Here is a 17,176-nt window from a genome sequence, read left to right as displayed (position 1 = left end):
AACAAAAATCACAACTAACTTTTGTAGCAAATTTCGTAGATAATTAATCATTTAAGAAATATAAATATTCTGTGACAAATACAACTATTTAAATATAAAAGAAGCATGAATGATTAACATTCAACTAAATAAATGACTAAAATAATGTCAGAATCATTTTGCCAATCAATTCTGCTAGGTAACCAACAAGGGTTTAGCCAACAACAAGCCAACAAGTATTTTTGAACTGAATTCTATACTAATTAATTGTCATTAATTAGTGATTATTTAAATTTTATTTTTTAAAAAAATACAAAATTAATGATTATTAATTATCTCTTCTTACTCTAATTCACATTTTATCATTTATTACGCAAACCCTAATTTCTCTTTCCAAAAAAATTTTTGAAACTCCAAAAAAAAGACACCAAAACATAAGATAAAGAATCATCAAAATTCTAAGAAAAATACATACAAAACATAGGAAAAAGAATCATAAAAAACTAATAAAAAGAAAGATATGAAATTTAGGAAAAAGAAACATAAAATACTAGTTAAAAGAATCATTCAAAACCAAATAGGAGGAGGAGAAGAAGAGCCGCAGGGTGGCCAGCGATGATGTCCTGGATGGCGTTGCGTGGACGGTGGGGGACTCGTGGTGGTGCGTAGCAAGGAAGAAGCCATGGAGACCGCACATCGCGAGTGGAGGAGTCACCATGGATCGAAGTAGTTGATCGCACGTCGCGAATAGGAGCCCGGTGGCGGCTGCGTCACGACAAATAGAGAGTCGTGGGGTGCAGATTTTGCACTATCGATGGATAGAGGCCGCGACGGATGGGACGCTGGTTCTTGCGGCGGGCCAGCAGCGTGACTAAGTAGTGCACACACTACCAACCGGCGAGACTTGGGGCGCACCACAAAGGTAACGATGCCATTGCTATGGAGGCGATACCTACGGTACACTCGAGCAGCAGCGATCAAAGCTTTTGGGGAGAACAATACCAACATAATGACATTAAGAAAGTTGATCACAATGATGAGGGGGTTTAATTGCACCGAACCCTATATTTTCAAATTATGTTATTAATACAGAAAATTCTGATTGAATTAAATAGAAAATTAATTATTAAATAGAGTTGTTTAAAAAGTTAGCTTGTTTATGTTGTCTATTTATACTTTTTTTTTGCAATAAACTCAAACTAACATGTGTAAATCTAATAGTAAGTATCAAAGTCTCAAACATCATCTATTTAGATTGACATTAAGCTGAGATGAACAACATACTATCCAAAAAAAATAAAATATAAATATATAAATACCATATTTCTAAGCATCATCATCCTGATAATACAACATACACCCGTTTATGCAACAATCAATCTTTTGGCTAGTAAGACCTAATCCCGACACTAACTTTTTGGTATTGTAAAAATCAAAAGGGATCACATTTGAAATGAGGGAAAATATCCTTCATCAATTTTGACATGGCATCAAAATATCCAACAGGAATATTGTAGTCAGACTTAACTCATCATCATGACAGTAGCAAACAAAACTGTGTATCTCACATCCAGGCCATAATGGTTGCTAAAATGACTTCGACATATCATAAAACCTTGAGGCATTTATTTTTGGAGGTTCCTATGTATTTGTTTCACATGCATCTGCCTACTCTTCAAGCCTGCAGTATTAAAAATCATTCCCTCGCATCTATTAACATGCTCACAATCGCCACACACATGCTCTAAACCAGTATCCATTTCAAAGTTCAAACTAACTTCAGGTGATTGTTCTCCATGAGAAGTCCAATACTAATATCTAGGTGTAAAACCTTTTCTCAAGAGATGAACTTTGGTGTGCGAAATCGTGATCATTCCTTCCTTGGTAACGGCGCTAAAAACTCAATACGCACGTTCATGTTCTTAATTCTGTTTCACAACTTCGTACAACTAACCAGCAAGTGCACTGGGTCGTCCAAGTAATAAACCTTACGTGAGTAAGGGTCGATCCCACGGAGATTGTTGGCTTGAAGCAAGCTATGGTCACCTTATAAATCTCAGTCAGGCAGATTCAACTGATTTTATGAATTGATAAGTAAAAGATAAATAAAATATAAAATAGGATAGTGGTACTTATGTAATTCATTGGTGAGAATTTCAGATAAGCGTATAGAGATGCTTTCGTCCCTCTGAACCTCTGCTTTCCTGCTGTCTTCATCCAATCCTTCCTACTCCTTTCCATGGCAAGCTGTATGTTAGGCATCACCGTTGTCAATGGCCACCTGTCCTCTCAGTGAAAATGGTCCAATGCGTTGTCACTGCATGGCTAATCATCTGTCGATTCTCGATCATACTAGAATAGGATCCATTGATCCTTTTGCGTTTGTCACTACGCCCAGCACTCGCGAGTTTGAAGCTCGTCACAGTCATTCAATCCCTGAATCCTACTCAGAATACCACAGACAAGGTTTAGACTTTCCGGATTCTCAAGAATGACTGTCCATGGATTCTAACTTATACCACGAAGACACTAATAACTCGGACTCGGTCCCCTGTATTAGATATCCAAGAGATATCCATTCAATCTAAGGTAGAACGGAAGTGGTTGTCAGGCACGCGCTCATAAGTTGAGAATGATGATGACTGTCACGATCATCACATTCATCATATTGAAGTGCGAATGAATATCTTAGAAGCTGAATAAGTTGAATTGAATAGAAAAACAGTAGTACTTTGCATTAATCTTTGAGAAACAGCAGAGCTCCACACCTTAATCTATGGTGTGTAGAAACTCTACCGTTGAAAATACACAAGTGATAAATGTTCAGGCATGGCCGAATGGCCAGCCCTCACAAAAGTATAAGATATCATAAAACTAGTCAAAGATGATCCAAAGATATAAACATAATAGTAAAAAGTCCTATTTATACTAAACTAGTTACTAGGGTTTGTAGAATTGAGTAAATGATGCAGAAATCCACTTCTGGGGCCCACTTGGTGTGTGCTTGGGCTGAGCATTGAGCTTTACACGTGTAGAGGCTTCTCTTGGAGTTGAACGCCAGTTTGTAGCCTGTTTCTGGCGTTGAACTCCACTTTGCAACCTGTTTCTGGCGTTTGACTCCAGAATGCAGCATGGAACTGGCGTTGAACGCCAGTTTACGTCGTCTATTATATATTGCTGGAAAGCCCTGGATGTCTACTTTCCAACGCAATTGAGAGCGCGCCATTTGGAGTTCTGTAGCTCTAGAAAATCCATTCCGAGTGCAGAGAGGTCAGAATCCAATAGCATCAGCAGTCTTTTTTCAGCCTGAATTAGATTTTTGCTCAAGTCCCTCAATTTCAGCCAGAAATTACCTGAAATCATAGAAAATCACACAAACTCATAGTAAAGTCCAGAAATGTGATTTTTAATTAAAAACTAATAAAAATACAATGAAAATTAATTAAATCATACTAAAAACATACTAAAAATAATGCCAAAAAGCGTATAAATTATCCGCTCATCACAACACCAAACTTAAATTGTTGCTTGTCCCCAAGCAACTGAAAATCAAATAGGATAAAAAGAAGAGAATATACTATAAATTCCAAAATATCAATGAAACTTAGCTCCAATAAGATGAGCGGGACTTGTAGCTTTTTGCCTCTTGAATAGTTTTGGCATCTCACTTTATCCATTGAAGTTCAGAATGATTGGCATCTATAGGAACTCAGAGTTCAGATAGTGTTATTGATTCTCCTAGTTTAGTATGTTGATTCTTGAACACAGCTACTTTATGAGTCTTGGCCGTGGCCCTAAGCACTTTGTTTTCCAGTATTACCACTGGATACATAAATGCCACAGACATATAACTGGGTGAACCTTTTCAGATTGTGACTCAGCTTTGCTAAAGTCCCCAATTAGAGGTGTCCAGGGTTCTTAAGCACACTCTTCTTTTGCTTTAGACCTCGACTTTAACCGCTCAGTCTCAAGTTTTCACTTGACACCTTCACGCCACAAGCACATGGTTAGGGACAGCTTGGTTTAGACGCTTAGGCCAGGATTTTATTCCTTTAGGCCCTCCTATCCACTGATGCTCAAAGCCTTGGATCCTTTTTATTACCCTTGCCTTTTGGTTTTAAGGGCTATTGGCTTTTTGCTCTTACCTTTTGGTTTTAAGAGCTTTTGGCTTTTTCTGCTTGCTTTTTTTTTTTTGCAAGCTTTTGTATTCACTGCTTTTTCTTGCTTCAAGAATCATTTTTATGATTTTTCAGATTATCAAATAACATGTCTCCTTTTTCCTTATTCTTCAAGAGCCAACATATTTAACATTCATAAACATCAACTTCAAAAGACATATGCACTGTTCAAGCATTCATTCATAAAACAAAAAGTATTGCCACCACATCAAAATAATTAACTAGTTTCAAGGATGAATTCGAAACCATGTACTTCTTGTTCTTTTGTTTTTAGAACTTTTTTTTCTTTTAAGAGAGGTTATGGATTCATATTCATAACTTTAAGGCATAGACACTTAGACACTAGTGATCATATAGTAAAGACACAAACATAAATAAAACATAAAGCATGGAAACCAAAAACAGAAAATAAATAGACAAGGAGATTAAGGAATGAGTCCACCTTAGTGAGGGTGGCGTCTTCCTCTTCTTGAAGAACCAATGGTGATTTTGAGCTCCTCTATGTCTCTTCCTTGTCTTTGTTCCTCCTCCCTCATAGCTCTTTGATCTTCTCTAATTTCATGGAGGATGATGGAATGCTCTTGGTGTTCCACCCTTAGTTGTCCCATATTGGAACTTAATTCCCCTAGGGAGGTGTTGATTTGCTCCCAATAGTTCTGTGGAGGAAAGTGCATCCCCTGAGGCATCTCAGGAATTTCATGGTGGGGAATTTCCTCATGCTCTTGCTGAGGTCCATGATCTCTTGTTTTGCAGTCAAATGCTCTACTACTGAGCTATGGACCCTTGAGATGAATCTCTTCATCTCCCATGACTCAGAGGTGGAAGCTTTTGTCTTCCCTTTCCTCTTTCTAGAGGTTTCTCTGGCCTTAGGTGCCATAAATGGTTATGGAAAAATAAAAAGTAATGCTTTTACCACACCAAACTTAAAATGTTTGCTCGTCCCCGAGCAAAAGAAGAAAGAAGTGAATAGAAGAAGAAGAGAATGGAGGAGATGGAGGGAGGTGAGTGGTTCGGCCATGTGTGGGTGGGTTTGGGAGGGGAGAGTGTTGAAGAGGTGATGGGAAAGAGAGAATGAGGTAATTGGTGAAGGGTATTTGTGGAAGAGAGTTATGAAAAGGTGTGAAGAGGAGAGAAGAAGTGGTGGGGATACTGTGGGGTCCACAGATCCTGAGGTGTTTGAGGATTTCTCATCCTTGCACCTATTAGGCGTGTAAACGCCCTTTGTAGGCAATCCTGGCGTTTAACGCCAGAATGCAGCATGTTTCTGGCATTAAACGCCACTTCCATGCTTGTTTTGGGCATTCAACGCCAGTCTATAGCATGTTTTTGGCGTTGAACGCCAGTGTGGTGCATGTTTCTGGCGTTAAACGCCAGTCTGATGCTTGTTTCTGGCGTTTAACGCCAGCTTTCCTCTGGGTGCAATCCTGGCGTTTAAACACCAGACTGCTGCTTGTTTCTGGCGTTTAACGCCTGTTTCATGCTCTGTTCTGGCGTTAAATGCCAGCCAGATGCTCCTTACTGGCGTTTAAACGCCAGTAAGCCCTTCCTCCAGGGTGTGCTGTTTTCAATGCTGTTTTTCATTCTGTTTTTGATTTTTCAGTAGTTTTTGTGACTCCACATGATCATCACCTAATAAAACATGAAATAACAAAGAGAAAATAAAATAAAAATGATTAAATAACATTGGGTTGCCTCCCAACAAGCGCTTCTTTAATGTCAATAGCTTGACAGTGAGCTCTCATGGAGCCTCACAGATAATCAGAGCAAGGTTGGAACCTCCCAACACCAAACTTAGAGTTTGACTGTGGGGGCTTTGGTTGACTCTGCATTGAGAGAAGCTTTTCATGCTTCCTCTCCATGGTTACAGAAGGAGATCCTTGAGTTTTAAACACAAGGTAGTCCTCATTCAGTTAAAGGACCAACTCTCCTCTGTCCACATCAATCACAGCTCTTGCTATGGCTAGGAAGGGTCTTTCAAGGATGATGGATTCATCCTCATCCTTCCCAGTGTCTAGGATTATGAAATCAGCAGGGATGTAAAGGCCTTCAACCTTTACTAACACGTCCTCTACTAGTTCATAAGCCTGTTTTCTTGAGTTGTCTGCCATCTCTAATGAGATTCTGGCAGCTTGCACCTCAAATATTCCCAGTTTCTCCATTACGGAGAGGGGCATGAGGTTTATCCCTGACCCAAGGTCACATAGAGCCTTCTCAAAGGTCATGGTGCCTATGGTACAAGGTATTAAGAACTTTCCAGGATTCTGTTTCTTCTGAGGCAATCTCAGTTGATCCAGATCACTCAGTTCATTGGTGAACAAGGGATGTTCATCTTCCCAAGTCTCATTACCAAATAATTTGGCATTCAGCTTCATGATTGCACCAAGGTACTTGGTAACTTGCTCTTCAGTAACATCCTCATTCTCTTCAGAAGAAGAATATTCATCAGAGCTCATGAATGGCATAAGGAGGTTTAATGGAATCTCTATGGTCTCCAGATGAGCCTCAAAGTCCTTTGGTTCCTCAGAGGGAAACTCCTTATTGATCTCTAGACGTCCCAGGAGGTCTTCTTCACTAGGGTTCACGTCCTCTCCCTCCTTTGTAGGTTCGGCCATGATGATCAATTCAATGGCCTTGCACTCTCCTTTTGGGTTTTCTTCTGTATTGCTTGGGAGAGTACTAGGAGGGGTTTCAGTGATCCTTTTACTCAGCTGGCCCACTTGTGCTTCCAAATTTCTAATTGAGGACCTTGTTTCATTCATGAAACTTAGAGTGGCCTTAGATAGATCAGAGACTATGTTTGCCAAGCTAGATGGGGTCTGCTCAGAACTCTCTGTCTTTTGCTGAGTGGATGATGGAAAAGGCTTGCTATTGCTAAACCTGTTTCTTCCACCATTATTAAAGCCTTGTTGAGGCTTTTGTTGATCCTTCCATGAGAGATTTGGGTGATTTCTCCATGAGGGATTATAGGTGTTTCCATAGGGTTCACCCATGTAATTCACCTCTGCTATTGCAGGGTTCTCAGGATCATAAGCTTCTTCCTCAGAAGATGCCTCTTGAGTACTGTTGGATGCAGCTTGCATTCCATTCAGACTCTGAGAAATCATATTGACTTGCTAAGTCAATATTTTGTTCTGAGCCAATATGGCATTCAGAGTATCAATTTCAAGAACTCCCTTCTTCTGAGGCTTCCTATTACTTACAGGATTCTTCTCAGAAGTGTACATGAACTGGTTCTTAGCAACCATGTCAATGAGTTCTTGAGCTTCTGCAGGTGTTTTCTTTAGGTGAATGGATCCACCTGCAGAATGGTCCAATGACATTGATAGTTCAGATAGACTATCATAGAATATATCCAGAATGGTCCATTCTGAAAGCATGTCAGAAGGACACTTTTTGGTCAGTTGCTTATATCTCTCCCAAGCTTCATAGAGGGATTCACCTTCTTTTTGTCTGAAGGTTTGAACATCCACTCTAAGCTTACTAAGCTTTTGAGGAGGAAAGAACTTGGCTAAGAAAGCCGTGACCAGCTTATCCCAAGAGTTCAGGCTATCCTTAGGTTAAGAATCCAACCATATTCTAGCTCTGTCTCTTACAGCAAATGGGAAAAGCATAAGCCTGTAGACCTCGGGATCAACCCCATTGGTCTTAACAGTATCACAGATCTGCAAGAATTCAATTAGGAACTGAAAAGGATCTTCTGATGGAAGTCCATGAAACTTGCAGTTCTATTGCATCAGAGAAACTAATTGAGGTTTAAGTTCAAAATTGTTTGCTCCAATGGCAGGGATTGAGATGCTTCTTCCATGTAAATTGGAATTAGGTGCAGTGAAGTCCCCAAGCATCCTCCTTGCATTGTTATTATTTTCGGCCATATCTTCTTCTTTTTCGAAAATTTCTATCAGATTTTCTCCAGAGAGTTGTGCTTTAGCTTCCCTTAGCTTCCTCTTCAGAGTCCTTTCAGGTTCAGGATCAGCTTCAACAAGAATGTTCTTATCCTTGTTCCTGCTCATATGAAAAAGAAGAAGAACGCAGAAAAGAAACTATGGAATCCTCTATGTCACAGTATAGAGCTTCCTTTATGTGAGTAGAAGAAAGTAAGAATAGAAGAAGGAAAAGATGAGAATCCAAACACAGGGATGAGGATAGAAGTGTTAATGGATGAATAAATAAATAGAAGGAGATTAGAGATGAGAGAAGAATTCAAAAATTTAACAAAATAAAATAAAAATATTTTAAATTTAAATTTAAAATTGGAAAATTAAAATTGAAATTAAATTAAATTAAAATTAAAACAATTAGTTAATTAAAACAAAATTTTGAAAAAAGAGGGAAGGGATTTTCGAAAATTAAAGGTAGAGAGTTAGTTGGGCAGTTTTGAAAAAGATATGATTGATTAAAAAAGATTTGAAATTTGTTTTTGAAAAAGATATGATTGAAATTGAAAAAGATATGATTGAAACAAAAAGATAAGATTGATTGAAAAAGATTTGAAAATCAATTTTAAAAAGATAAGAGGTTAGGGGAGAAGTTAGAAAGAATTTTGAAATTGATTTTGAAAAAGATGTGATTGAAACTTAATTTGAAAAAGATTTGAAAAAGAAATTTAAAAAGATTTGATTTTGAAAATTAAAGTTGATTACTTGACTAACAAGAAACTAAAAAGATATGATTCTAGAGTTTAAAGATTGAACCTTTCTTACTAGGCAAGTAACAAACTTAATATTTTTTTGAATCAATCACATTAATTGTTAGTAAAGATTTGAAATTATGAAACAAAATAAGAAAAAGATTTTTTTTAAAATCATTTTGGAATTTTCGAAAATTATGAAAGAAAAAATGAAAAAGATTTGATTTTTGAAAAAGATAGAATTTTTAAATTAAAAATTTGATTTGACTCATAAGAAATAACTAAATTTTAAAAATTTTTGAAAAAGTCAACTCAAATTTTCGAATTTGATGAGAAGAAAAAGGGAAAGATATTTTTTTTATTTTTGAATTTTTAATGATAAAAGAGAAAAACATCAAAAAGACTCAAAACATGAAAATTATGAATCAAAACAAGAAAAATATGCAAGAACACTTTGAATGCAAAGATGAACACTAAGAACACTTGAATGTCAAGATGAACACCAAGAACTTATTTTTGAAAAATTTTCAAGAAAAGAAAATATGCAAGACACCAAACTTAAAAATTTTTATTCTTTAGACATTAATAATTCAAGAATGCATATGAAAAACAAGGAAAGATACAAAACAAGAAAATATGAAGATCAAACAAGAAGACTGGCCAAGAACAACTTGAAGATCATGAAGAATGTAATGCATGAAATTTTCGAAAATAAAATTTTTTTTAGAAAATAAAAAAAATGCAATTGACACCAAACTTAAAACTTGACTCTAGACTCAAACAAGAAACACAAAAAATATTTTTTATTTTATGATTTTATAATTTGTTTGGATTTTTTTTTCGAAAATTGTTTTGGAAAAACGAAAAAGAAGAAATATTTTTTTGTATTTTTCGAAATTAAAAGAGTAAAAACAAAAAGGTTAAAATTAAAATAAAATTACCTAATCTGAGCAACAAGATGAACCGTCAGTTGTCCAAACTCGAACAATCCCCGGCAACGGCGCCAAAAACTTGGTGTGCGAAATCGTGATCATTCCTTCCTTGGTAACGGCGCTAAAAACTCAATACGCACGTTCATGTTCTTAATTCTGTTTCACAACTTCGTATAACTAACCAGCAAGTGCACTGGGTCATCCAAGTAATAAACCTTACGTGAGTAAGGGTCGATCCCACAGAGATTGTCAGCTTGAAGCAAGCTATGGTCACCTTATAAATCTCAGTCACGCAGATTCAACTGATTTTATGAATTGATAAGTAAAAGATAAATAAAATATAAAATAGGATAGTGGTACTTATGTAATTCATTGGTGAGAATTTCAGATAAGCGTATAGAGATGCTTTCGTCCCTCTGAACCTCTGCTTTCCTGCTGTCTTCATCCAATCCTTCCTACTCCTTTCCATGGCAAGCTGAATGTTAGGCATCACCGTTGTCAATGGCCACCTGTCCTCTCAGTGAAAATGGTCCAATGCGCTGTCACTGCATGGCTAATCATCTGTCGATTCTCGATCATACTGGAATAGGATCCATTGATCCTTTTGCGTTTGTCACTACGCCCAGCACTCGCGAGTTTGAAACTCGTCACAGTCATTCAATCCCTGAATCCTACTCAGAATACCACAGACAAGGTTTAGACTTTTCGGATTCTCAAGAATGGCTGTCCATGGGTTCTAACTTATACCACGAAGACACTAATAACTCGGACTCGGTCACCTGTATTAGATATCCAAGAGATATCCATTCAATCTAAGGTAGAACGGAAGTGGTTGTCAGGCACGCACTCATAAGTTGAGAATGATGATGACTGTCACGATCATCACATCCATCATATTGAAGTGCGAATGAATATCTTAGAAGTGGAATAAGTTGAATTGAATAGAAAAACAGTAGTACTTTGCATTAATCTTTGAGGAACAGCAGAGCTCCACACCTTAATCTATGGTGTGTAGAAACTCTACCGTTGAAAATACACAAGTGATAAATGTTCAGGCATGGCCGAATGGCCAGCCCTCACAAAAGTCTAAGATATCATAAAACTAATCAAAGATGATCCAAAGATATAAACATAATAGTAAAAAGTCCTATTTATACTAAACTAGTTACTAGGGTTTGCAGAATTGAGTAAATAATGTAGAAATCCACTTCTGGGACCCACTTGGTGTGTGCTTGGACTGAGCATTGAGCTTTACACGTGTAGAGGCTTCTCTTGGAGTTGAACGCCAGTTTGTAGCCTGTTTCTGGCGTTGAACTCCACTTTGCAACCTGTTTCTGGCGTTTGACTCCAGAATGTAGCATGGAACTGGCGTTGAACGCCAGTTTACGTCATCTATCCTTATTCAAAGTATGGACTATTAAATATTGTTGGAAAGCCCTGGATGTCTACTTTCCAACGCAATTAAGAGCGCGCCATTTGGAGTTTTGTAGCTCTAGAAAATCCATTCCGAGTGCAGATAGGTCAGAATCCAACAGCATCAGCAGTTCTTTTTCAGCCTGAATTAGATTTTTGCTCAAGTCCCTCAATTTCAGCCAGAAATTATCTGAAATCACAGAAAAACTCACAAACTCATAGTAAAGTCTAGAAATGTGATTTTTAATTAAAAACTAATAAAAATACAATGAAAATTAATTAAATCATACTAAAAACATACTAAAAACAATGCCAAAAAGCGTATAAATTATCCGCTCATCAAACTTCTACAACACTGGGCTCATGATACTGTTGATTTTTGCATTTAAGACAAGAACACCTACTCTCTCTCTCTCTCTCTCTCTCTCTCGCTGTGTGTGTGTGTGTGTGTGTGTGTGTGTGTGTGTGTGTGTGTGTGTGTGTGTGTGTGTGTGTGTGTGTGTGTGTGTCACAAGAAAAAGTTACAAATTCGCATAAGTCTATCAGCAAGTCATCTATGTATCCATCTTTGTTCGGAAGAATCTTATTGTTGTACATCCATCTACGATGGTCTAAAATTTTTATTTGCCTCCTAATCAAGTTAATTAGCAAAATAAGGCATTGAGTGGGCTAGGGTTTAGTTTGGCCAAAAAAACATATTGTAATTAAGGAATTAGAAAATCACAACTAAGGTGGTGGTTCAAGGATCTCAAGCATAGAAAAACAAATAATAAGATTAAAGGAGGCAAGAACTAGATAGACAAAGGATTAAAGAAAATTTACCAGGACTACATATGACTGCACGTGGGAGTAAAACATCAAAACTAGATCTTGCAATTTGTGGGCTCTTTCACACTTGTTTGCTACTCTTCAATATTTTTGTAGATGGAAAAATGATTTATTAGATCCAACCCAATAAATCTATGCTGAACACCAGGGGAAATCAAATATTGTTACTCTCATTGCATTAAATTATGTGGAAATAATGCAACTATATAATACTTCTTTCGATTATTATATTAGAGCAAGATAATTTCAAAGCAACAAGTAACTCATGAATACACATCAAAGTAAAGCAAAAACTAAGCAAGTAAGGCCGAAGCGGCAAACTAGAGGCAAATCAGGGGCGAGGAGCGAGCAGCGATGGCGAGGAGGAAGGAGCTTGCAACAACCGCAACAGAGAAGTAAGGTTTTGATAAAGTGGGTGAAGAAATTGTCAAATCATCGTTCCTTACCACGAGGTTGAGGGTGATAAAGAGGGTTTTGATAGAGTGGGTTTCTTACCGTGAGTTTCAATTTTTTTAAAAATATTAGGTGTGAGAATATTAGTTGAGTAAATGAAAATTTTGGTGTCAAACTTTTATCATGTTAAAAAAGATTTTTAATTAATTTATAAAATATTTTATGAAATTTGCAGAAAAATTTGCAGAAAATAAAATTTTCAACTAATTCTACAATATAATTTTTGCAACTAAAATCATAGGAATGAAATTTTCAGTAAAATTTGTCAGAATGAAATTCACAGCTAATTCTACGACAAAATTTTTGCAACTAAACCTACAACAATGAAATTCACAGCAAAAATTTGTGAGTAATGAAAGTCATAGCAAATTCTGCAACAAAATTTCTGCAACTAAAATCACAATAATGAAATTTGCGGCAAAATTTGCGAAAAATAAAATTTGCAACTAAACCTGTAACAAAGAAATCTATAGCAAAATTTGTAGGTAATGAAAGTCGCAGGAAATTCTGTACCAATATTTTTGCAACAAAATCTGCAGCAATATAATTTGTAACAAAATTCACAAGAAAGTTTATTCGAAGCTAAATGCACAACAATTTTCTCGCAGCTAAATTCGCAAGAAATAAATTCGCAACAAAATTCACATAAAACTAAAATTTGCAACTAAAAATTCGCAACAAAAGTTTGCCATTAAATCTGCAAATTTTGTTGCTAGGAATTTTGCTGCAAATATGACATGACTCAAACTTGTTGCCAAATTACCTACAGATTTTGCTGCGAATATTTATTCGCGAATTTTTTGTAGCAACAATTTGCAAGTAATATTTATCGATAAAATGATCCCTGAATGATTGTCAAATTTAACAAATGTGACCATCCATCGTTTGATTCCATTTTCATTGACGGAAAACGCTAAGTTGGCCAACAAATTTGATAAAATCCTTAATTTACCAATAGTCACAAATCAGAATCCCATCCTCTCCCAACCTTTCCCTCTCTCCCCAATTACCACTGCCACCAACCTCTCACCCTATCCCAATTCTATCATCCGCTCTAACTTCTTACCATACAACTTCATCATCATCTTGTTCTTCATCAATAATATCAAGAACAGATTTTTTACAGACAAGAAATAAAAAAGACAGATCTAGAAGAAAAGAAAGATTGAGATTCTTTGAGACCATGAGAAACAAATTACTAAAAAAGAACATCGCAGTGCCCTAAGCTTCTTCCATGGCGGCTGCTACTGCTAATTCTCCACCGCACCGTAACAATGATCATCCTTATGCCATTGTCTTCGTGCTTCTCTTGGGGTTCTCTTTGTTTCTATCGCATCATGTTCTCTAAGGTTGGGATCTGGTATTTGTGTTCTTCTTCTTCTTCTTCGTTATGGTGGTAGTGTTCTTGGAGGTGGAGGTCTTCTTTGTTGACGAAGGAGATGCTCTAGTGCGGTTCGGCTAAGCTTCACCAGGCTATTCTATGGTGCTATTTTCATTTTTTTCTTATTGATTGTTTCTTTAATAATGTGTTTTGCTTTAATTATATTTGATTTTCATTGTTTCTATTTTTCTTTTCAGCTACGTTGTTGTTACTTCCATTTTTCTTCTTCCCCACTTCCCTGTGGGCGTATTGGGCCAAGGGGGTTGTGTTTATGGAAACACAAAGGACCACTTGATATCTGAAAAGAATGGTTGGCTCACTTGAAATTTATTTAAAACCAAAGACTAGATGCAACTTCCCATTTATGAAAGTTCTTCAGTTGCTCAAAAATGTCTCATCCCGATCTGAGAGACAAAAACCTCAAACAACACATAAGCAAAGTTAAAACAAGAATTCATAACTGAGTATATTAGCCAAAGATTTGGTAAATATATCATCCAGTTGTTCCCCCTGATTTAACAAATTGAATGTTAATATTCCCCTTTTAAACATGTTCATTATTGAGTGAAATCGCACTTCAATATATTTTGTTCTTGAGTGCAAAACGGGATTTTTGAAAATATTAATGGCACTCATGTTATTACAAAATAAAAGAATATTATCCGCATTTAATTTGTAATCACCTAACTAAGTTTTCAACCATAATAATTGAGAACAACACGATGAAGCAGCAATATATTCGGCTTCAGTAGTGGAGAGTGCCACTATGGGCTGTTTCTTGCTTGACCAATGACGATAGCCAAATTGCATAGGTTAGGAATTTTCCATCAAAATAGAATTGGCGTTGTAAGTATAGTCATAACCCGAAAATTGACCATCAATCAAAAGAAAAGTCACAATCAACACAATAATAAACCGAGAGTATTTCGACTCCTGGGTCGTCTTCCCTAGGAGTTGCAATTAAGTGTCATGTTATTGGCTATGAGAGAAATGGGGATTGGATGACAAGAAAATGTAAATGACAATAAAATAAACAAGCATGCAATTAATTAAATGGAAAGCAAGTAAAGAAAGAAAAAAAAGGAAAATTAAATACTAAAAAGGACTCTTGGCAAGAAGTGGGTAGTTAGGGTTTGCTATCCTAGTTGTGGACCACAAGCATGGTAATTGTGTGTGGATTAATCCCAATTAGTCAACCCTACATCAAGGATAAGTCAACTAGGCATAATTACCTCAATCCCTAAGTCCTAAGTTAACACTAGTGGGTTACTTAGAGTCAAGGAAAACTAAATTAATTAACAATCCTCACACAATGTGGAATGGACATCCACCACTCAAGTTCACCCAAACACCCAATTTCTCAACTAAGAGTGGGATAAACTAGACTAAACCAACCCAAGCATTTTATCAAACACTTGGGAGGCATGAAAATAAAGCATGGTAAAATAATAAGAATAAATGCTACATCTACCAAGCAAGAAAAGTAAAGATAGCAACTCAATAAAGCAATAAATGACATGAAAACATAAATTGTATTAAATGTAAATTAAAATAACAAAGGTGTGCATAGACATGAAAGGCAAGGAAAATAAGAAATTAACAAGATAACATAAGGAAATTAAGACAATAAAATAAAGAAAGGTAGAAGAAACTAGATGACAACAAGAATTAAAAAGAGAAATTACATAGAAATTAAACTAAAAACCCTAGGTTCTAGAGAGAAGGGGGAGCTTCTCTCTCTAGAAAATGAACTACATGACTAAAATCAAACCCTAATTGCTCTCCCCCCCCCCTTTCACATGGAAATAGGCCCTCTTTGATATAGCACTCAATTAGCTTTAGAAGGTCCAAAACTGGGCTCTGGAGGCCCAGAAATCGCCCCCAGCGATTTTCATTAAGTGAGTCACGCGCTGGGACCTGTGCGTACACACACACCTGATATTTTCCTCATGTTTTCTCCCAATTCCATACTTTTCTTCCACTCTTATCAAGCCATTCCAACCTATTACACCTAAAATCACTCATCAAAACCATCAAGGCATCGAATTGAATGAAAGTGGGATAAAATTGATTAAATTTAAGCACAAAATAATATGTTTTCGCAATTAAGCTCAATTTAGGGAGAGAACACAAAAGCATGCTATTTGGATGAATAAATGTGGGTTTATGTGATGAAATCCACTCAAATCAAACCAAAATATATCGTCAAATATGGATTCATCAATTCCCCCACACTTAAACAATAGCATGTCCTCATCCTAATCACAATCAAAGGAGAAGGGTAAAGGGGAAAACAATTTATTCAATGTACTAACTACATGCATGCAACTATGCAAAATGCTATCTATCTATATGTATAATATGATGTCCTATGAAGTTTGGCACAAAACAAACAAGAGAATCTCAATCAATCCAAAATTAGTCTTAGGGCCAAGGTAAGAAAACATAGCAATATGATCCATGTCCAAAGATTTGGTTTGAAATTTTTAAAATTAAGTTCAACAACTTACAAGAAGATACAAGATAAGCGATGGAACATAGAATTGAACAATTGAAACCCTCACCGGATGTGTTTACACTCTAATTGCTCAGTGTGTAGGGTTCGATCACTCAATCCTCCTTTAATCATATTTTTCTAAGATTTTCAAGTCATCTAACAATCAACTAATATTTGATAAATGAATGCAAATATCATGAGGACTTTTGTGGGTTGTAATGGGGCTTCGGTAAAGGTAGGATTAATATGGTTAAGTGGACTAGCAAATTGGACCTTTGATTAGCTCAAGTATCCCACCTAATCCTATATTAACCTATTTACACTCAAGAAACAACCTAACTTTCCATTCTTTTCCTTTTCTCACATTCACTCATGCATCTTCTTTCTAATTCACACATATATGCATCCTTTATTTACATCCTTATTGTCATTTCTTTTTCTTTTCTTTTTTTTCTTATTTTTTTTTTATATACACCAAAATTTTTTTTTCTTTTATAATAAAAGAGAGATGCATATGTTTCAAGTAATGAATACATGAGTGTTTACCCATTTTCCAAAATTTTTCTCAATGAATACCCAAAGAAAACTAACTACCAATGTTTCCCACAAATTTTCCCACATTTGAATAATACACACTCCTCAAACCCAAGCTAATCAAAGATACAATTCATGATCACAATGGTTTTTCACTTAGGGAAAATGGTGTGCTTAAAATTAGAACAAAGGGGAATTAAAAGCTCAAAAGTGGTTTTCAAAGGTAGATGTAAGAGTTGACCATATGGATTAGTGAGTTCAACATCAAAAATGGCCTCAATCATACTAAATACATACAAAACAACAAATATAGGACCTAAAGATTAAAGCAAATCTAAGATCACAATCATAAAA

General features: G+C 36.2%; 1 non-coding gene across 1 annotated transcript; it reads left to right on the top strand.

The window, feature by feature from the left end:
• The first annotated feature begins 7,528 nt into the window (after positions 1–7,528).
• On the top strand, positions 7,529–7,636 carry LOC148578313 (small nucleolar RNA R71). Its single transcript, XR_015903911.1, has one exon. It is a non-coding gene; the product is annotated as a small nucleolar RNA R71 (small nucleolar RNA).
• Positions 7,637–17,176: the final 9,540 nt, after the last annotated feature.

This window comes from Arachis ipaensis, chromosome B1 (assembly GCF_059453495.1).
Source record: "Arachis ipaensis isolate K30076 ecotype BB chromosome B1, ASM5945349v1, whole genome shotgun sequence".
Taxonomy (NCBI): Eukaryota; Viridiplantae; Streptophyta; class Magnoliopsida; order Fabales; family Fabaceae; genus Arachis; species Arachis ipaensis.
The sequence above is the reverse complement of the archived record's forward strand: the minus strand, read 5'-3'. Positions and strand labels throughout refer to the sequence as shown.